We start from the raw sequence: 23,109 nt of genomic DNA, 5'->3' as shown, positions 1-23,109 counted from the left end.
AAGGTGGGGGTGATGGGCTTGAGGGGGGGACCCTTTCTCTGAAGTCTGACAAGGAATCAGGAAATATTGCAGTCCCTCAGGCAGCCCAAGTAAGCACAGGAACAAGATAAGAATTCCTCACCTTGAGCACTCACACTGAGCTTTTTTTTGAAAGTTCTCAAACGTTCATGATAGAAACAGTTTTGATCCTCACAGCAAGATCTGTGAGGCAGGAAGGACGGGGAGTCTGATCTTTAGTGAGGTAAACTGAGTCAGAAAGGAGCAATTGTAGGTCATCCAACACCAAGGCCAATGCCTGCATTTCTTTTTTTTTTAATTTTTACTTTTTGTGAACATACTGTACAGAGGGGTTACAATTACATGGGCAAGATACTCATCCAGCATGTATTTATTGATCTCCTATTATGTGGCAGAGCCTGTGTCAAGTGAGGTTGATCTACATGGCACTTGCTCTGAACTTAGAGAACTGTACATTTGAAGAAAAGACCAATAAATCATTAACATAATAACAGGTTTTAGTTAATATCATAATTTCTGATTATGTTACCATAACATGGGAAATTATAGAACAATATTGTTAGAGCAATGATATAAATATACCAGCAGGAAGATTTCAGGATCAAGGAATCAGAAAGGAAAAGTCTGAGCTAAAAGGTAGTGAAAGCAGTGAAATTCCTGAAGGAGCCAGGTGCTGGTGACTCACACCTGTAATCCTAGTTACTCAGGAGGCTGAGATCTGAGTCTATGTGATATCCTACCAGTCTAGCTAACCTGCAGTAAGCATTGCATTAGATTGGTTTAGCTAGCGTCTTCCTCACCCCCAGTGTCTTGTAAATACCAGCTCCATGGCTAATAAAGTTCTACTTGTGGCCATGCCCTGGTGGCTCACGCTTGTAATTCTAGCTACTCAGGAGGATGAGATCTGAAAATTGCAATTCATAGTCCACCCTGGGCAGGAAAGTCCATGAGCCTCTTATCTCCAATGAACCATCAAAAAAGTTGCAAGTGGAGCTGTGTCTCAAAGTGATACAGTACTAGCTTTGAGCAAAAAAGCTAAATTAAACATTCTTTACATCAAAGGAAAATGAGCAAATATGAGTGAGGCAGGAAAAAAAGAATCACAAGGACCCAGAGAAACAAAGGATAAGTGTTTCCTTTCTAAGTGGAAGCTAGATAGTTGATACATTCATAAGTAAATACATTGGTTGGTGTGCAGGTATATGCAGATACATTCACTGAAATACAGTAAGCTCAAATGTCATCTCAAATATTGTGTAATTCCTTAGAAAGGCAAAGTTCAACAAAATAAAAATAAACAACAGGAATCAGCTACTCAAAAGGAGTAGAGTAGGGTCAAGGAGAAATGAGTAAATGAATGAAGAAAAAAGAGGAGAAAACAGTGAAGAATCCTATGTATTTCCTACAAAATGAAAATGAATGAGGGGAGGAGAGGAATGGGTGAGAATTTTGAAAGGAGTAACATGGACCAAGACATATTGATTTCATCAACTGCTTTGTTACATGACAACTCCATTATACAATTACTTAAAGACAATTCCAGCCAGGCACTGGTGACTCATGCCTGTCATCCTAGCTATTCAGGAGGCTGAGATCTGAGGATTGCAGTTTAAAGCCAGCCCAGGAAGGAAAGTCCATGAAACTCTTATCTCTATTGAACCACCAGAAAACCAAAAGAGGCACTGTGGCTCAAGTAGTAGAGCAATGGCCTTGAGCTTAGGGACATCGCCCAGGCCCAGAGTCCAAGCCCCATGACTGACCAAAAAAATAAAAAAGAGACAATTCCAAAACATTCAGAACAAATATAGTGAAAGCAGCAAGGCAGAAGTAAAAAAAATATTACAAGGAAAGAACTGAATTCGAAGATTTACATTCCAATCACTGGGGTGTCATGATTCTATGTCAGTGGCATACGTTGCTGGCTCCCAGAGCCTCAGTTTCCCTCCTCTGGTGAGAGAAGGATCTGGGTCCCAGAGGGTGCCCTTCTAAATCTGAGGTTCTCTGCAGTTCTACATTGCTATTCTTGTTCCTCCAGAGAAAGACAGACAGAAAGACAAACAGACAGACAGACTGTGCCACGTGAGCCTGGTGCAGGATAATTTATAGTGCAACAATGCAAACGGAACATATTCGCCAACCACAATCTTGATTGTCATCATTATTGGCCTCGTGGGAGAAGTTTATTTCTTCCCTGCCCTTCAAATGTTAGCACAATGTGAAAAGACTGGCTGTACTTTTCCTGGGCTTTGCAAAATGTAAGTCTGTAAACACGGAGACAAATCCATTTCAATGTCTGGCTTCAGGAGGAGGAGAAGGGGCCATCTAGAGCTACCATTCCGGCAGGGTGCAGTTCATTCCCACAAATATAATTGGAGAACCTACCAGGTACCTAATTTCCCCCCTCAGAGATCATTCTCTGCTTTAGTTCCATCCATCATATGTCCTTTATTAACCTCATGAACATCTTATAGTGCCAGGTACCAGTATTACAGGCTCATGCCTGTAATCCTAGCTATTAAAGAGGCTGAGATCTGAGGATCATGGTTCAAAGCCAACCCAGGTAGGAAAGTCTGTGAGACTCTTATCTGCAATGAACCATCAGAAAACCAAAAGTGGAGCTGTGGGTCAAAGTGGTAGAATGCTAGTCTTGAGCAAAAATGATCAAGGACAGTATGCAGACCCTAAGTTCCAGCCCCAGGACAAGCACATATGCGCGCGCCCACACACACACACACACACACACACACACACACACACACACACACACACACACACACACACACACCACATGCACACACACGTATCTGAATACATAAACCTTCCTTATAGATAACATCTTTCCTGTGAATTCTCCCAAGATGCCCACCAAACTATTGGTAACCCTTTCAAGCATTTGCCCAACATTAATACCTCACTTCATACCTGATCAGCAATAGTTCAAACCCTAGTATCATCAAAAAAAAAGAGAACAAAAGAAAAAATGAAAGAAAGGGCTGGCTGGTAGTTCCTGTCATCCTAGCTCTTCAGGAGGCCAAGATCTGAGAATAATGGTTCAAAGCCAACCTGAGCAAGGACAAGACCAATCTATGAGACCCTTATTTCGAACCAGTGGTAGAGTGCCAGCCTTGAGCAAAAGTCTTCAGGGAACTGAAGGATCCCTATGATGAAAACATTTAAACCTGAAAAAGGAAATCAAAACAGAACTAAGAAAGTGGGAAAACCTCCATGTGCCTGGATTGAAAGGATCAACATTGTGAAAATGGCAATACTTCCCAAGGCTATCTACAAATTCAATGTGATACCTATCAATATTCCAACCTCATTCTTCAAGGAAATAGAAGAGGCAATCCAAAAATTCATGTGGAACAAAGAAAGTCCCCGAATAAAAATAAAGAACAGTGCTGGAGGAATAACAATACCAAATTTCAAACTCAACTACAAAGCCATAGTAATCAAAACACCTTGGTACTGGCACAAGAACAGACATAAGGACCAATGGAATAGAATCGAAAACCCAGAAATGAACCCACAGACCTATAGTCATCTAATCTTCGATAAGGGAGCTAAAATAATAGAATGGAAGTACAGCTTCCTCAGTAAATGGTGCTGGCAAAATTGGTTAATAACTAGTAGAAAACTAAAGCTAGATCCTTCTATATCACACTGTACCAGAATCAACTCCAACTGGATCAAAGACCACGAAGTCAAAGAAGACACTCTGAAAACATTACAGGACGGAATAGGAGAAACCGTAGGTCTCCTTGGCACAGGCAGAAAATTTCTTAATAGAGACACAGAAACACAACAAATCAAAGAAAGGTTGTACAAATGCGATTGCATGAAGTTGCAGAGCTTCTGTTTGGGAAAGGACATAGCTAGCAAGATCAATAGAAAGACCACGGATTGGGAGAAGATCTTTACTAGCCATACAATTGACAAGGGTCTCATATCTAAAATATATCTGGAACTCAAAAAATTAAATCCCCCAACAACAAATCCTCAAAGAAACAACTGCCCAATAAATCAGTGGGCTAAAGACTTACAGAGAAACTTCTCTGAAGAGGAAAGAAGGATGGCCAATACACACATGAAGAAATGCTCAACTGGAGGGGATGCGGACAGAAGGGTACCCTACTGCATTGTTGGTGGGAGTGTAAACTTGTTCAACCACTTTGGAAAGTAGTATGGAGGTTCCTCAAAAGACTCCACATAGAGCTCCCCTATGACCCAGCAATCACACTTCTGTGCATTTATACAAATGATCCCAAACTAGACCATACTAAAGCTATCAGCACAACTATGAATATGGAACCAACCTAGATGCGCCTCAGTAAATGAATGGATCAAGAAAATGTTGTATATACACAATGAAATTCTATGCCTCCACTAAAAAGAATGACATCTCCGCTTTTGTTAGGAAATGGGAAGACTTGGAAACAATTATATGAAATGAAGTAAGCCAGGCCCAAAGAAACATAGGCATGGTTTCCCTTATTTGCAATAACTAGTATATGTCTGAGAGAAGTAGTAATGGTCAGATAAGTTGATGTTAGGCAAAATGAACCCCAAGATAGTGACTCAAGTAGTTTTTCTTTCTTGCTATTGTTTCTAACATATTTATAAGATGATTTCTTTGTTGCTTTGTATGTCCATCCCCCACAGTATAACCCTTGTTTTCACTGTATTTGATATTGATATAATTTGAGGAGGGGAAGGAAAAAAATTGTTTAATTAGGTATAAGGCTGACCCATTGCAACAATTAGATGTACAAGATGTTATGTTGAAAAATGAACTTTACAACTTTGGCTGGAGAAGGGGTGGGCAGGGAGAGAAGATGGGAGGGCAGGGATGGTATGGGGAAACAAAGGAGGAGGCAACAATGCTTGGTAAGAAATGTACTCATTACCTTGCTCTAGTAATTTTATCCCCTCTGTATGGTATCTTCACAATAAAAAATTTATTAAAAATAGGGGGGAGGCGGGGAAGGGAGGTGAAGGGTAAACAAAGGAGGAGGCTGCAATGCTTGGTAAGAAATGTATGCATTATCCTGCCCATGTAATTGTAGCCCCTCTGTACAGTATGTTCTCAAATAAAATAAAATTAAATTAAAAAAAATAATAATAAATGTTCAGGGACAGTGCTCAGGCCCTGAGTTTAAGCCCTAGAACTGGCACCAAAAAAGAAAGAGAAAGGAAGGAAGTTAGGAAAGAAGGAAGGAAGGAAGGAGGCGAGGGAAGGAGGGAGGGAGGGCAATTTGAATGTCTCATTTAGTAAGCCAATGGCTACTGTTGGCTAATGTTTTGGAGTGAATTCTTGTTTAATAACGCACTATGAAGGTTCTCGCTATTCTAAGACTGTCAATATCAACCTGAGACCTATGCTTTCAGATTTGATTCTGTTTTTTGTTGTTATGTTGTTGTTGTTTTGGTTTTATTTTTTTGATGGCTGTGAGACTTGAACTCAGGGCCTGGGAGTTGTCCCTGAGCTCTTTTTCTCAAGGCTACTGCTCTACCTCTTTGAGCCACAGCTCCACTTCTGGTTTTTGAGTAGTTAATTGGAGAGAAGATTCTCACAGGGATTTTTCTGTGTGGGCTGACTTTGAATCATGATCCTCAGATCTCAGTCTCCTGAATAGATAGGATTACAGGCCTGAGCTACCAGCCCCCAGCTCAGGTTTACATCTTTATCTGTGAATTATGTGCCAAGCTACAGCATCCTCTGTCATGAAGATGTCTAATAACCATTGCAAATGGACTAAGTAGCAGGAGTAGCAGGCTCAGAGACAAGACCCTGGGCAGGGCAGCAGGGCCACCTAAGCCAGGATGAACAACTAATGACCCAGGTCTGGCTTTGTTCAGCTACCTAAAGATAACAGTTTTTTTAATGTGTGTGTGTGTGTGTGTGTGTGTGTGTATGTGTGTTAAATGAGCAAATGGTTGTTGAAGTGATAAGACATTCCAAAATCTCCAAGGCTAAAGCTTCTGCAGCTAGGCTGCAGTTATGCTTTTGTAGCTTATGCTAGGACAGATAAATCAATTCTACCAGAGCTGCAAAGCCCTACCTGATACAAAGGAGAGATGTGATGGTGGGAATCAGTGATGACACTGATTAGTCATGTCTGCCCTACATGATCAGAAATGGCTGCAGGAACAATGCCTTCCTGTCAGGTATTCTTCATGCTTGCCCTACATTTTGTGAAATAGACTTTTCACTGCTCTCTCTCTCTCTCTCTCTCTCTCTCTCTCTCTCTCTCTCTCTCTCTCTCTCTCTCTCTCTCTCTCTCTCTCTCTCACACACACACACACACACACACACACACACACACACATACACACACACACACACACACACACACACACACACACACACACACACACACATACACACACACACAAAGCCAGGGAGAAGGATAGACTGGAATAAAGGTGTTCATTGAAGTGGGCTATAATCTAATGAGGAAGAAGATGGCTCTCAGTCCCCACGGAGCCATCTCTGATTCCTAGGCTGAGGGCTTTGTAAGGGGTCTCCAGGGCCTCTCTATCAGCAGGTGACCTCCACTCTTTAGCCTCCTTGCTAGAGCCTCCTGACTCCTTGCTAGAGGACATCATGCATATTATCTCATCTCATCTTTTGTTGTTGTTCTGGTCCTGGGGCTTGAACTCAACACCTAGTTGCTGTCCCTTAGCTTTTCACTCAAGCTAATGTTCTACCACTTGAACAGTTCCATTCTGGCTATTTGGTGGTGAATTGGAGATAAAAAAAATCTCATGGACTTTTGCCAGGGTTGGCTTCAAAGTTATAACTGTTAGATTACTATGCCCAGCTGGCAAATTATTTCTAAAGCAAAATAGGTTAGTGGTTTATTCCTGTAATCCTAGCTATTCAGAATGCTGATAATATGAGAATCAGGGTTTGGAGCCAGTCTAGGCAGCCAAATCCTTGAGATATTTATCTCTAATTAACCAGCAGAAAAGCTGGAAGTGGAGGTGAGACTCAAGTGGTTGAGCACTAGCTTAGAAAGAAAAAGCCAAGCAAGAAGACGAAGCCCTGAGCTCAAGCCCCAGTATTAGCACAGAAAAAAAGGAAAGAAAGGAATAAAGGTAGGAAGGTAGAAAGATTGGAAGAAGGAAGGTAGGAAGGAAGGAAGGAAGGAAGCAAGGAAGGAAAGAAGGAAGGAAGGAAGGAAGGAAGGAAGACAGAGAGAGAAGAAAGAAGGAGGGAAGGAGGAAGGGAGGGAGAAGGAAGGAAAATAAGGAGAAAGAAATGGAGAAAGAGAAAGAAAAAAGAAAGAAGAGAAAGAAAGGGAGGAAGAGAAAGGAAAGACAAAAATTAAAAAAAAAAAAAGAAAGGCAGCCAGGAAGACAGGCAGGCAGGCAAAGTCATAACATTGAATGCAAATCCTGGCCTTGCTATATTATCTTTTTATATAAGCCTTATCATATAATTGGGCCTCACACACACAAAATGATACGACCTAATCAAATTATCTCTCTTTCTAGCTCTATTCCTATATAGTCAATAGCATGGGTAAAGTCACTGCAGTCTCTATTAGCAGGGTCAGAAACTGCCTGATTGATGAAAGTCATGTTCCATGCTCTCTGTCTCTCTGTCTCTCTGTCTCTCTGTCTCTGTCTCTATCTCTGTCTCTGTCTCTGTCTCTGTCTCTGACTCTCTCTCTCTCTCTCTCTCTCTCTCTCTCTCTCTCTCTCTCTCTCTCTCTCTTTCCATTCTTCATGGCTAGCCCCTGAGAAGCAAGCAACTGCTACTGAACACCATCAAATCACACCTTCCCATCCCCTATATACACAGACAGTGTTCCGAGTGGTCCTTCTGAGATGATTACCATCCTTCATCCCCACCCCCGCCCCCACACAGCACAGACCTCCTGATTGTGGCTCAGAGCTCTATCCTAGGCACTGTAACCTTCTGACTACACTGAGCAATTCTTCTCTCCATGCAGCTGTGGCTGCTAAGCTTCAGAGAGCAACATAAATTTCCATCAAGTCCACACTCTGCCCACAAATGTCAATGCCAATGTCCATGCCACTTTGGTCATGTAGGAACAGCCTGGAGGGAACATCTTTGGCTCATTCAGCCTTACTTCCAGATGCAAGCAACACCTGCCAGATTTCATTCTTCTCCCTTCCTGCTCCCTTCCTGGCCCTGCCGTGGCTTTCACAAGGCACTTGCCCTTGGGAGCAGAGGCTCCTGTGGGCATATAGAAATATTATCTGCATAACTTATCACTCCCCATACAGTCATCTTCCCCCAACTAATGGAGAATCAGAGAGAGTTTTTTAAACTACCAGATGTGTGTGTGTGTGTGTGTGTGTGTGTGTGTGTGTGTGTGTGTGTGTGTGTGTCTGTGTGTGTGTGTGTGCATAAATATCTAGCCACCCAGTGAAGGAACATATTGCTTTTATGATTCTGTGTCATTCTTCAAGCTAGTTCCTTTATAAGAGTGCTTTATGTGGGCACGAATTCATTACTCCTTCTAGACCATATCCTGTTTCTTTTTTATATTACTTGTGTGTATATGAGTGTGTGTGGGTGAGTGTCTGTGAATGAGTGTGTGTGTGTGTGTGTGTGTGTGTGTGTGTGTGTGTGTGTGTGTGTGTGTGTGTGTGTATGAATGTGTGTCCTGTTCCTGGGGCTTGACTCAGGACTGGGGCACTTCTCCTGAGCTTTTTCCACTTAAGGCTGATACTCTAGACCTTGAGCCAAAGCTCCACATATGGCTTTTTGCTGGTTAATGAGAGATAAAATTGTTACAGACTTTCCTGTCAGTTTTCAGATCTCAGCGTCCTGATTAGCTAGGATTACCGGTGTGAGCCACCAGCAACCCAACCTAACTTCAGTTTCTAGAATGGTTACCTGATCCATGCTCAGCCAGTCAGAATTTCAGCAGTTATTGCCATATGATATGTAGATTTTCCAAGCAACAAGAATGGGGATTAGCATTGTGAAGTGATTCTCTTTCACTGACAGGCCATAACAGCAGAGAATAAGCCTTCACTGCAGTGACTTCCTCTGTGCCACATCGGGAGATCTGATAATGCCAATAGAGGGGAACAGAGAATGGAGAAGCAAACCCTCTTGATGACATTATTTATTTTTTAAAAATGATCTTTAAGTCGTTGTACAAAGAAACTTCTATCCTGACGGGCTTTTTGTTGTTGTTGTTACCAGTCCTGGGGTTTGAACTCAGGGCCTAGGCACTCTCCCTGAACTCTTTCACTCAAGGCTAGCACTCTACCAGTTTGGGCCACAGCTCTACTTCCAGTTTTGGGTGGTTAATTGGAGATAAGAGTCTCACAGCTTTTCCTTCCCAGGCTGACTTTGAACTGCAAACCTCAGATCTCAGCTTCCTGAGTTGCTAGAATGATAGGTGTGAGCCAACTTCAAATAACCACCAGAAGTGGAGGTGTGGTTCAAGTGGTAGAGTGCCGACTGTGAGAAATATAAATTCCAGTGAGTGTGCAGGCCCTCATTTCCAGTGGGAGTGCTGGCACAAATTAAAAAGAAAATAAAGAAAAGGAAAAAAAAGAAGATAGAAAGGAAGGGAAGAGAAGGAAAAGAAGAAGGGAAAGGAGTTAAAAGAGAAGAGAATTGAGAAGAAGAGAGAAGATGTGTATGCCAAGCACTGGTGACTCATGTTGTAATCCTAGCTCCTCAGGAGGCTAAGATCTGAGGATCCTGAATGGAAGCCAGCCTAGGCAGTCCATGAGACTCTTATCTTCAAATAACCACCAAAAGTGGTGGTATGGATTAAGTAGTAAAGCAACAGTCTTGTGTGACAAAACTAAGCAAGAGCCTAAAGGCCTGAATTCAAACTCCACTCCAAGTGTGTGTGCAGAGGACCATACAACACACACACACACACACACAAACACACACACACACACACACACACACACACACACACATACACACACACATATACACACACACATTGATGTGGCTGTTGGCAGGAGGCCTCAATCACTCAGCTCCAGGGCCTCTCTGCAGAACTGCTTGAGCATCCTTACATCATGGCGCCTAGATTTCCTCAGAGGAGGACAAGACACCCTAGGCCATAGCACGAGTTCTTTTATGGTTTAAAGCCAGTCACCCTATAGTTTAAGGAGGAATGATTAGCATCTCCACACCTCACCTTGAAGGAAAGGGTTTCTAGACAATTGTCCATTGCAATGCATAGTTTCTCTTCTGAGCCATAGGAAAATGCCTTCTCATTTCACTACAAGGAATCTTCACCATTTTTTTGTCAGACATGGGGCTTGAACTCAGGGCCCAGGTGCTATCCTTGAGCTCCTTTTGCTCAAGGCTAGTGCTCTTCCAGTTGACCCACAGCTTCCTTTATGATTTTCTGGTGATTCATTGGAGATAAGACTCTCATGAACTTTCTTGATGGGGCTAGTTTTGAACTCTGATCCTCATATCCCAGCCTCCTCATTAGTTAGGATTACAGGTGTGAGTCACCAAGGCCTGGCTTCCTCACCCTGTTTATTAGGAGTTTGTTTTGATCTCCTTGTGTGCTACAAATTGGGGAATAACTGACCTTGTTTTACTCTATGCTCCTTGGAAACAAAGACTTATAGCCCACGTCCATGAACAGTAAAATATTTCACTGCAAATATTTTACACACTACCATCATCTATAAATTTTCCTGATCTCCTTTCTGACTTTTTTCTTGCCTTGTTTTTTCCCATTTATTTTGTGGTGCTCTCTAAGCTTTGCATTTTAATGAGCTGCCTTAAATCCTTTTCAGGACAAGGCAAGATATAAATAAATAAGTAAAGCATATGAATGTACACATATGTACCTAATAAAGCTCTCTTGATTTACAACTACGGATCCTGTGTGTCAGAGCCCCAAATCATTTGAGCAAATTCAGGTCATTGTATCTGACAGATGCTGTGATAAGGAGACTATCAGCAGCACTTACAGAATCTTCCAGAATCCATTACTTATTCATGTTGCATGCCAAGCGCTAACCTAACCCTCCTTTATCTTCACAACAGCCCCCAGAGGTAGGTAGGCACTGTCTGGTCCCTATGTTACCAATTAGGCTTAAAGGGGTGATACATCTTTTGCCAAGATTACATTTGAAAGCCAGCCACTGATGGCTCATGGCTGTAATCCTAGCTACTCAGGAGACTGAGATCTGAGGATCACAGTTCAAAGCCACCCTGAGCAGGAAAATCCATGAGACTCTTACCTCTTAATGAATCACCAGAAACCTGGAAGTGGAACTATGACTCAAAGTGGTACATTGCTACCCTTGAGCAAAAATGCTCAGGGTCATGACCCAGGCCCTGAGTTCAAACCCCATGACTGACCAAAAAAAAATCAATTTATAGAAAGTAGCAGAGCCACAAAACAAACACAAGATGGGTGAGTGCTGGAGTAGAAATTCTATAATGTTTTGAGGCATATTGTAAGATGTTATTAATAAGAATATCAAAACTCCATGGAGATAAACCAAAAATCATCAAGTAGTTGCTTACCATTCTTGGGTAAACTCCAGCTTTGCCATGGGTGGTGCTCAGTTCCCCAAAAAAGGAGAAGAAAATACACCAGAGAGGATTCCACAGCACAAGCAAGAAGCTATGGGTGACATATGTGAAGCATGGAGAGCAGAATTTCCATGACTTAAGAAAACAGGACACAGCAGACATACTACAGATGTTCAAAGAACCCCAAACTTCATTCCCTAAGAAGGTTCTAGGGGTGATGAGATTTGAGCTGCACCTTGAGAGACAGACTACAACTGGGTATAAAGAGAATACTAAAACCAGGCACCAGTGGCTCCTATAATCCTAGCTACTCAGGAGCTAAGATCTAAGGATCAAGGTTCAAAACCAGCGTGAACAAGAAAGCCTATGAGACTTTTATCTCCAATAAATGACTAAATAAAAAAAGCCAGAAGTGGAGCTCAAGTGATAGAGCACTAGCCTTGCCCCAAAAAGCTTGAGAAAAGGAACATGCCCCTAAGTTTAAGCCACAGGATTGGTACAAAAGAAGGAAGAGTAGAAGGAGAAAGAGAAGATTCCAGTAGACTGGAAGGAAATACAAAGTTGAAATTTTCCAGGTATCCACACTGTATAATTAATTGGCCCTTCAAAAACTTACATTAGCCAGCTAAGACTAAGCAGGTAGCAGGTGGTCAGTCACTGCAATCGCACATGTGTAGACCCTAGAAGAGAAAAGCACAGATGCTATACCCCGGACTCTCAGAAAAGAGAAAACTCAGAAAGAACCTGGAATCTACCCATCCCCCAACTCTGTAGCAACAAGATGAATGAAAAACCAGGAAAAGGTGTGTGTGTGGGACTGTGACCCCTACACCACTGCTTCGTTGAGGGCAGAGAAGGTAGGAATCCTGAGGTCTGGACACTCATCCACGAAATGGGGCTAAATGTATTTTCCCCCCTAGGGAGATCAAATTAGATAATCCACTTAGAAAGCATTCTACCCTATAAAACAGAATAATATGAACATTCCCAGGACTGGACAACATCCTTCTATACAAGTGTATGTGTTCTATTTGGGACCAACCTAAATTAAGCTAAAAGCTGTTTCTTGATCCTTGCAATGAACTTTTTTTTTTTAAAAAAGTGTCTATATGCATGTGTGTGTGCACACACATACACACACACACATACACACCACACATACACATGCATACTGGAATTATGCTGGAACTCAGGGCCTGGACACTGTCCCTTAGCTTTAATTTTTTTAAATTTTTTCTTAACCACTTGTGCCACTGCTCTACTTCTAGCTTTCTGTAGGTTAACTGGATATGAGTCTCACAGACTTTCCTACCTGGGCTGGCTACAAAACACTCTCTTCAGATCTCAGCCTCTTGAGTAGCTGGGATTATAGGTGTGAGCCACCAGTTCCCAGTTTTGCACTGGCTCTGGGTTTACCTTCTGTGCTGCACATAAAAATATCTATTCTGTTTTCATATCTTAGTTCTCCAAGTATTTACAGCCAATAATTACCACCATTGCCCTTCTCCCAACCAAAGTTCTAGACTATTCAAAACAATTCTTTGCCAGCTGCTAGCGGCTCACAAATGTCATCATAGCTACTCAATAGGCTGAGTAGTGGTAGGATTGTGGTTCAAAGTCACCCCAAGCAGGAGAGCCTCTGAGATTCTCGTCTCCAATTAACTACCAAGAAAAAAAGGCAGAAATGGAGCCGTGGCTTAAGTGGTAGAGTGCCAGCCTTGAACAAAAAAAAAAAAGCTCAGACACTGCATCTAGGCCCAGAGTTCAAACCCTAGGTCTGTTCACATATGCACACATGCGCTCACGCATGCACGCACACACACACACACACACACAAGTATTCCATCTCCTTCTGAGGCTTTTCACAGTTTCACACAAAAACAGCGTGCCACCTTCTGTCTGACACTTTCTAGAGTTTTCCATATGATGACCAGTAAACAACACGAGTTCTAAATGTATCTATACTTAGAAGCTAGTTGATCCTCCTACCATCCATGCTTCTGAACTACCTTGCTTTCCTTCTGTAGCCAATCTAATTCTTGCTGGCTAGCTCAACATTCAGCCCACATCCTTGAATAAATAAAGCTTTTTCTTATGAAAGGTCCTGCTCTAACTCTTGAGTTTCAGAACCATTTCTGGCAATTTCTAAGTAGTTTATTGGAGATCAGAGTCTCATGGACTTTTCTGCTTTGAACTTTTCTAACTTTTCTGTTTTGAACTGCAATCTTCACATCTCAGCCTCCTGAGTAGCTAAGATTTCAGTCATGAACCACTGGTACCTGGCATCAGTCTTTTTTCTTTGCTCCAGAATTCCTCTCATGTTGATCCTCATGCACTAAAAAACAATTCAATGTTACTGTCAACATGATGGCTTTTAAAATCAAATTTCCCTGCATACAGTCTAGACCCTTCTGCATCACAAGCCACTAACAAGTTATCTGAGATCTGATCATCAACACAAGGCAGGTGACACTAGTAATTTTAGGAGCTTTGTCCTGAGGATTAAAGAAGTATTTAGGTGGGGGCTAGTGGCTTGTGTCTGTAATCCTAGCTATTCAAGAGACTAAGAGTGAGAAGATTGTAGTTTGAGGCCTGCCTGGGTAAAAATGTCTGCAAAAATCTATCACCAAAATAACCAATAAAAAGCAAGGCTGGAGGGATGTTTCATATAGTAGAGCACCTATAAGCAGCAAATTCAAGCCTAGTTACTGCTTTAAAAAAAAGAATAACTTTTACTCTTCACTGTACACTTGAACCACTCAAATGCATATCCCTGGAGAGCCTATTTTTAAATGGTTTTCCTAGATAATTAATATATAGACAGGGATGAGAGCTCTGTAGCAAAGACCTTGATACTTGAAAGGTTTTTTTTTAATACATCATTGTTGTTCTATATTTTAAAATAAGATTAGATTATCAAAACTGGTTAATCAGCAAGGTCTAGCTTTCAATGTCAACTATGTGTAGTTATTTCATTTATCATAATCCATGAGCTGGATAGCATTTGGCAGCGTCCTTATATTTCAATTTACATCACTTTCAGCATTTCACTGTTCTGAGAAACATTATGTATGGGCTTGTGCATGTAAATATATTTATAGCCACTCAACTATTTACCTAGGATAAATTCTGAGATGAGGAATTGCTGACTTGAAGGGTAATACACACATTTTTTTTGGGGGGGGGGTCCAGTCATGGGGCCTGAACTCTGGGCCTGGGCACTGTCCCTCAGCTCTTCAGCTCAAGGCTAGCGACCTACCACTTGAGACACAGCGCCACTTCCGGCTTTTTTCTTTTTGCTTATGTGGTGCTGAGGAATTGAACCCAGGGCCTCAGGCATGCAAGGCAAGGGCTCTACCACTGAGCCACCTTCCCAGCCCCCATAATACAGTTTTAAGACTTTTGAACATGTCAACTTGCTATCCTTAATGCAATGGTCAATAGGATGGCATGCATTAGAGCTACAAATAAGAAAAAAGGGGGCTGAGAGGGTGGCTCAGTGGTAGAGCGCTTGCCTTGCATGCATGAGGCCCTGGGTTCGATTCCTCAGCACCACATAAGCAAAAAGAAAAAAAGCAGGATGTGGCGCTGTGGCTCAAGTGGTAGAGTGCTAGCCTTGAGCTGAAGAGCTGAGGGACAGCGCCCAGGCCCAGAGTTCAGGCCCCACGACCAGACCACCCCCCCAAAAAAAGAAAAAAGAACAGTTCAAATTGATTTAAACAATAAAGGGGATTTATGGGATCATAGAACTGGCAAGTATAGCATTTAAGTGAATTTCAAGGCTAGCAGGATTCTGCATTTTAATAATATCATCAGGGATCTGTCTATATCATCTCATCTCTCCCCTTAGCCCTGTGTGGTAACAGACATTTTTCAGTTAAAATATCTTTTTCTGTAGCCAGCAATTGCAAATGCCTATACAGGGAGAAAAGGAAGCTCTCTAGAAATGAATGGGCCTGGGGAAAAGTATAGTTGTTTTTGTTTCTGTTGGTTTGAGGGGCTTGAACTTGGGGCCTGAATGCTGTCCTTGAGATTTTTCTGCTCAAGGCTAGCCTTTGAGCCATAGTGACATTTCCAGTTTTCTGGTGGTTCATTGGAGATAAGAGTCTCATCTGCCTAGGCTGGCTTTGGACCATGATCCTCAGATCACAGCCCCCTAAGTAGCTAGGGTTACAGGTGTGAGCCACTGGTGTCTGGCTAAAAAGTTATGTTAAAGGAAGTAACTCAGGTCCAGAAAGAAAAAAGAACACATGTTGTTTCTAATAAATGGAAAACAGACCTAATTTATAAATATATATAAGCACACACTGGGTCATGTGCATATATATATATATATATATATATATATATATATATATATATATATGTACATACACACATACATAGATACATACTACAAATGTATTAACTAAAGTATATGGTATACCATTAACTGAAATATGTGGTATATGCAGGAGAGAATTCTTTGAACAATTAACAGAGTCTAACAAAATGGATAACAGGAAGCTAGAACTTGAGGTGGGGGGCAGGAAGGTGAGGTGGTAGGATGTGGAGGGATGGAGGGAGGAAGGGTGGGGGAATGCAATCATCATATTCAATGTACACTGTGAAAATGGAACTATGTAACTTGGGTGGGGTTGGGAGAGAAGGGAAGAATGATGGAAGGAATGGCGTGGATCAAGGTGCAGTGTACAGGTGATAGCTTGTGGCTGTTGCCCATAATGCTAGCTACTCAGGAGGCTGAGATTTGAAGATAAAGGTTCCAGACTGGCCTGGGTAGGAAATTCCATGAGATTTTCTACAAATAACTACAAGAAAACCAGCAGGGGAGCTGTGGCTCAAAGTGGCAGAGGGCTAGCCTTGAGCAAAGAAGCTCAGGGACAGCGACTAGGCTTTGAGTTCAAACCCAAAAACCAATTTTTTTTAAAAGATGCCCTGTGCTCCTAAACTGATGTGTTGCATTGAAACCTCTTTGTACAACTACTTAAAGATAGATAAATAAATAAATCAGGAGTAAGGATCTTTCTTCCACATTTGGCCTCACCTGGAATTGATTGATCAGAGATGGGATCATTGTAATTCACATAGCCCAAATATAAAGGAGCAGCCAGCTGCTCCTTCCAGACCTTATAGCTTGCAGGAGTGACTTTCAGATGTACTGGGGAAAGGAGAAGGTGACAAGAGGAGGCACCTACAAAGCCCGTACTGGATGAGCAACATGTGAGAAAATAAAATCTTAGTGCTGCTTACACATTTGAATAAAGAAGGGAATAAAATGGATTTGTGAGAATGGGCTTAACATTCAATCACAAAAGTCTACCATAGGCAGTTTGAAGCTATTGCCACAGGTAGTAAATCCATTAGCAGGCCTTATGCCCAGGAATAGAAAGCCAAAGACTGTAGTGTATGTAGTATGTTACACTCACACAAGTGCTGTGGATGTAAAGAACTGTAGTATTGGGAGCTGGTATGGCTGTAATCCTAACTACTCAGGAAATTGAGATCTAAGGATCAATGCTCGAAGCCAGCTCAGTTCAGTGAGACTCTTATCTCCATTTAACCACCAGAAAACTGGAAGTGGTGCTTTTCTCTAAGTGGTAGAGGACTCATCTGGAGCAAAAGAACTCAAGGACAACTCTGAGGCCCTGAGTTCTAGCCCCAGGACTGACAAAAAAAAACAAAAAGAAAAAGGAAAAACAAAAGAAGTCTTGGAATAGGTAGATTAGTCAGGCAGAAGAAATCAGGAATAAGCCTGAAAGATTTCCCTTAAAAAAATAGAAAAATAGGACTGGGAATGTGGCTCAGTGGTAAAGTGCTTGCCTTGCATGCAAGAGACCCTGGGTTCGATTCCTCAATACCCATAAGCAGAAAATGCCAGAAGTGGCACTGTGGCTCAAGTGGTAGTGAGCTACCCTTGAGGTGAAGATCTGAGGGACAGCACCCAGGCCCAGAGTTAGGCCCCACAACCAACAAAAAAATAAATAAATAAAAAGGAGAGAGAGAGAGAGAGAGAGAGAGAGAGAGAGAGAGAGAGAGAGAGAGAGAGAGAGGGGGGGGGGGGGAGAGAGAGAGAGAGAGAGAGAGAGAGAGAGAGAGAGAGAGAGAGAGAGAGAGAGAGAGAGAGTAGATGATCTGAAAAAACTTCCCAAGCATTCTAACTTCCTTTTGACCCATATAGGTTTGATAAAATGAAGGTAGGATAGTCCTAAATGTCTTCAGGAAATTCCATGCCCAATAGCTAAAACGGAATGATCAATTAAAAATATCACGGGTCGTGACCAATGAGCAAGTCACCTTCCAAGCATCTCATTAGCATAAAAGTTAACTGACATCTAAACAGATTAAAAGAAAAAACACACCAGTTAGTTGGCAAACCCCTATTATGACCCCTCTCACCCAGCAAGAACATTTTCTCTTCTCACATGCATAAACTGAATACTTTTAACACTCACTCCTTGCTGTCTGTGGATTTCATTCCTTGAGTTCTCCAGGCAGTGACACAGTAAGATAAGGATCTGCTGCAGCTCTAGTGGTGGCCATTGTCTGTTGCTGGACTGAAGGCGGTGACATAATTGGGCCTCTGTGCCTATGAAGGAAACAGCAGGCAAGAAAAGTCAGTGTTCTAGGCTGTCAATATTCACGTGGCTAGAACTGGGCTTGTAGCTTTAAGTCTAAAGTTAACAAACTTCTATGAGAACTTCTTGATGTTTATGGTACCTTGCATATTTCCCTCTTGAAATAGCAATGGCTCTTACTTTGGGTTTATCACGTGTCAGAATTTTCTAGAAACATACCCATTGGACCCACCTGTAATTCTATCCCCTGTTCCCAGGCAAGGTTTTTTAGGCTGTTATTGCCTCCCTTTGAGAAAGGTTGCCACTGTGTATAGTCTTTTTTTTCTGGTCCTGGGGCTTGAAATCAGGACCTGGGCCCTGTCCCTAAGCTTCGTCAGGCTCAAGGCTAGTGCTCTGCCACTTGAGCCATAGCACAACTCCTGGATTTTTTCTGAGCAATTTATTGGAGATAAGAGTCTTAAGTACTTTCCTGTGCAAGCTGGCTTTGTTCCTTAGATCTCAGCCTTCAGAATAGGAAGGATTACAGGCATGAGCCACCAAACACCTGGCCTATAGTCCTTTTATGACTTCATAGAATAGCTTTGGGTCCAGCTAGCTGCTTATCAGCTCTGAAACTGCTGCATTGAACAAAGCATTTGCTTTTCCTGTCCCATTTCAAGGGCCCTCGAACAGGTCATTATTAGGTCATTTACATGGTTCAAATACAGCAAAACTCTTTTATTACACCCCTTCCCCTTCCCTCCCTTCCTTGCTCAGAGCTACTTTCCTATCATGCATCATTAGGTCACATATCATTCAAACACATCAAAGCTCCTCTCTCTCTCTTTTTTCTCCCTCCCTCCTTTCCCACTCTCCTTCTTTTTCCAGTCCCTCTCTCCCTTTCTTTTCTTTTCTTTTTTGCTAGTACTGAGATTTAACTCAGGGCCAGGTGCTATCTCTTATCATTTATTCTCAAGGCTAGAGCTCTATCACTTGAGCCACTTCCAGCTCTTTCCTGGTTGATTGGAGATAGGAACATCACAGATTTCCCTGTTGCGGCTGGCTTTGAACCATGATCCCTAGAACTCAGCCTCCTGATTAGCTAGGATGACAGGAATGAGCCACTGAAGGATGGCTATTCTTTGAAGAACCCTCAGTTCAGTTTCATTAGTACAATTTGAATAATATCCATCTTTTCACCATAGTGTGGGGTTCATAAGGGATCTTTTTAAACTACTGTGTCTTCAGTGTCCTTAACATAGTACTAACACCTGCTTTACTTATATCTTTAAATAAAATAACATTTAACTAAAAAAGCAACATATGTTCTTGAATTTGATTTTCATTACCACTGTTTATCATTTGCAATCATGCTTAAACATGTTTTTTGAAGTTAGCGAATACAGGGTTTTGCAATTGCATGTATGAAATTCACTCCCAAATGGTAACAGCTCCTCTAATTCCCATGAATATTTGATTACAGATGCCATCAACTCACTTGCAGAGCTAACCAGGTTCACTGGTTCCCACTGATGGACAGGTAGACATAAGAAGGCACTCCCAATTGAGGAACATGTGTTTCTATCATCTCTCAGATGGAAGCCAGTGTGGAGACCCCATTTAAAGAAACATGGCAGACAGAGAAATCACAATAGTCAGGAGAAAATGACCAGGTGCACAAACAGCAAGAAATGGGCTAAGTGGAATAAGGATGCTCCCAAGATATTCCTAATGCATGCAACTTTCCAACCAAGGTCTGTAAGAGAGATAACCAATCAACAGGGTCCATGAAAAGGGAGACAGCTAATCAGCAAAATCCCTACTCCACCATATTGGCTCAGTAGCTAGAGCAACAGAACAGAACAGCAGCAGCAGCAGCAGCAGCAGCAGCAGCAGCAGCAGCAGAGTGTTAACAAAAGTAGCTCTTTTGATTGATTTGTTGTCCATTTGTTTTTGATATATATATATATATATATATATATACATATATATATATATATATATATATATATATATATATTTTAATGGTATCTTGATGCGGATGCTCAGTTCTCCCATTGTCCTATCTGAGTACATGCTTTTCCCAACCTGGGACTCCAAAAAGAAACAGTAAAAGCCACATGTCTGTCTCTGTTGGACGTTGGGCATCGGGATCAGGAAAAGACCATAGGCTGGTTTGCTTTGAAAACCTTGGGTTATGTGTGGCCAGTTTCTAATTGAATTCCATCCTATCAGGAACAAGATCTTCATTTCTTCTCAGGGCGCCCTTGACTAGCAATTCCCTCTGCTAACATTGCAGTCTGCTATAGTTCTTTCAAACCCCGGGCCCAGAGGAGTTTGGGATGTGAAAGTATTAACATTTAGATTAATATATCATGGCAGTTGTGTTACTGGATTTCTCTCTCTTGCCAACTCACTTTAAGCGGTTCTAACTACTGAGGTCTCTAGTGAACCTCAAAGTAGAAATGATGTTTGCAGAGAAGGACTGCATCCATTCCATCTACCCTCAGAGCTCCTGCACAGATCCTTTCTCTTCAGCAGAATGGAAATGCATTTGTAAAGGTGTAAGCCTTTACATTCCCAGGATCTTTAAAGAGTATTTACTTCCTCCAGGTCCCTGAATGAAGCAATTACTTGGCTAGAGATAGAACCATAGTGATACATATGAGACTAGGTTTTCTTCCCTCCTTCTCTCCCTCCAACCCCTTCTTCTCTCCCTCCAACCCCCTCTTCCCTCCTCCCTCCCTTTTTCTTTTTCCTTCTTCATTCCTCCCTCTTCTTTACTTCCTCCCTCTTCTTTACTTCCTCCCTCTTTTTTTTTTTGGTCCAGTCGTGGGGCCTGACTCTGGGCCTGGGTGCTATCCCTCAGCTCTTCATCTGAAGGTTTGCGCTCTACCACTTGAGCCACAGTGCCACTCCGGCTTTTTTTTTTGCTTATGTGGTGCTGGGAAATCGAACCTAGGACCTCATGCATGCAAGGCAAGCACTCTACCACTGAGCCACCTTCCCAGCCCCGTCCTCCCTCTTCTTTACTTCCTCCCTTCCTCCCTATCCTTTCTTCCTTCTCTTTTTATTCTAGTACAGGACTGAACTCCGAGGTCTGGCTGTCCCTTAGTTTTTTTTGCTCCAAGGCTAACATTTTACCACTTGAATGAACTCTACTTTTAGCTTTTTGCTCATTAGTTGGAGATAAGAATCCCATAGACGTTTCTATCTGGGCTGGCTTCAAACCAGTATACTTAGACCTCAGCCTCCTGAGTAGCTAGGATTGCAGGTGGGAGCCATTGCCTTTCTGTTCACATCAAATATGCATGGAACTGTTTCCATTCAAGGACATTGAAGGGATAATTGGGAGAAGAAATCTGGGGGTTTGCAGTATGGCTATCAGATGGATGATTCTGAACTACAGAGTAGAGACTGGTTTGTGAGTAATCAATATGGATTTGGTTCTCCATCTTTAAGTGTAAGAAATAACCAAGAAGTTCATTGCTCTGTAGCCAACTAAATGCAGTTCTGAGTCTCAATTTCTAGTTGCCAAGTGTTGGTCCCGGGTAGCAGAGTATCCTATGTGACTCTGGAAGCATGGGTAATAAGATCCACAAAGTGCAGCTGATGATGGGGCTCCCTATTCAATCTTTAGAGTCCATCAGAAGAACGCCATGGTGTGTCTGTGGACTGAGTGCAGATCTGGCCACGCCTGGGGAAGTCATGAAATCGCTCACAGGAGAACAGGCTCTTTTTCTGAGTGTACCTAATGCTATCGATTCTCAATTGTGTTGGCTGAGTTGAGCATACAGTGACAAGCAGATGTCAAAACACACTCAAGAGTTAGAATACCAGTGCAGCACTCGTGGCTCACACTTGTAAATCTAGCTACTCAAAAGGCTGAGATCTGAGGACTGTGGTTCTAAGCCAGACTGGACAGTAAAATCTGTGAGATTTATCATCTCCAATTAACCATCAGAAAACCTGAATCAAAGAGGTAGAGTGCTACCCTTGAGCAGAAAAGCTCAAGGGACAGCACTCAGGCCGTGAGTTCAAGCCCCATGACTGACAATAACAACAAAAACTACAAACAAAAGAGAACTTGTTAGGGGAAATTATAAGGAAGTCACCATAGAACCTTCTTGAAAAGGCTAGAGGCAAGAGAGGGCATTTTTTGGATTGCAGCCATGTCATCCTGTTTAGCCCCAGGAAAGTTTTGCTACAAAGAATGCTCACCCCTGATTGTTCTCCTATTTGGTTAACTTGTGCTGAGCTTCTTCTCCACCTACAACATGTGGTTTTTGACTTTAAAAGCTTTGTGCAAGCTCTGTTCTGGGCTGCAGGTATTTGGGACAGGAGTCTACCTGCAGTTGCCTGCATTTTACTAAAGACTCCCAGCCAAATGCTAGTGGCTCACACCTATAATCCTAGTTACTGAGGAGGCTGAGATCTGAGGATCACAGTTCAAAGCTAGCCCAGGCAGGAAAGTCTGTGACACTGTCACTGTGGCTCAAGTGGTAGAGCACTCAACTTAAGCTGAAGAGCTGAGGGACAGCGCCCACGCCCAGAGTTCAAGCCCCACAACTGACTAAAAGAAAAAAAAAGACTCCCAATTCGACCTCTCAAGATGTGGCTTCTATGTATCTTGCAAACAATTCCCATATAACAGAATCCAGTGACTTCCATCTCTTCCTTGGTCCCTCCTCCCCCATCCACTCTTACCCATTTGTCTTCCAGGAAATTTAACTGGTCATGCATGCCACTACAGCCATCTCCACAAACAGAACCTGCAAAAGAAAATTCAAAACAATCTTCCATTCAGAAATCTGAAGTTTGACATATGTGGTTGTCCCTCAAGTATATCATTCAAGTTACAGCCTGATGGTAGAAAGAATTGCTGGTGTGCTACTGCATAGGAGACCCTACGTCCAATCTCTAGCTATTACACATACCAGCCCCAGCCTCTTGCCCCTATAAGACAAATAAAGAGACACAGTGAAGGTTAAAGAAAGGAGATTTATTACCTGGAAGCCA

General features: G+C 42.2%; 1 long non-coding RNA gene across 2 annotated transcripts in view; it reads right to left on the bottom strand.

Annotated features, from left to right (window-relative positions):
• The window catches only part of LOC138817928 (uncharacterized), a 139,604-nt gene extending 116,777 nt beyond the window's left edge, over positions 1-22,827 (bottom strand). For both annotated transcript variants that reach the window (XR_011368938.1, XR_011368937.1), the window contains exons 1-3: positions 22,798-22,827; positions 17,989-18,122; positions 12,153-12,216 (exon numbers count right to left, since the gene is read on the bottom strand). This is a non-coding gene — a long non-coding RNA (uncharacterized lncRNA). The remainder of the gene's footprint in view (positions 1-12,152; positions 12,217-17,988; positions 18,123-22,797) is intronic.
• Between the last annotated feature and the right edge of the window lie 282 nt (positions 22,828-23,109).

This window comes from Dipodomys merriami, unplaced genomic scaffold (assembly GCF_024711535.1).
Source record: "Dipodomys merriami isolate MVZ:Mamm:240054 unplaced genomic scaffold, mDipMer1.0.p SCAF_708, whole genome shotgun sequence".
Lineage (NCBI taxonomy): Eukaryota > Metazoa > Chordata > Mammalia > Rodentia > Heteromyidae > Dipodomys > Dipodomys merriami.
Note: the sequence above shows the minus strand (reverse complement) of the source record. Positions and strands in the feature narration are given on the sequence as shown.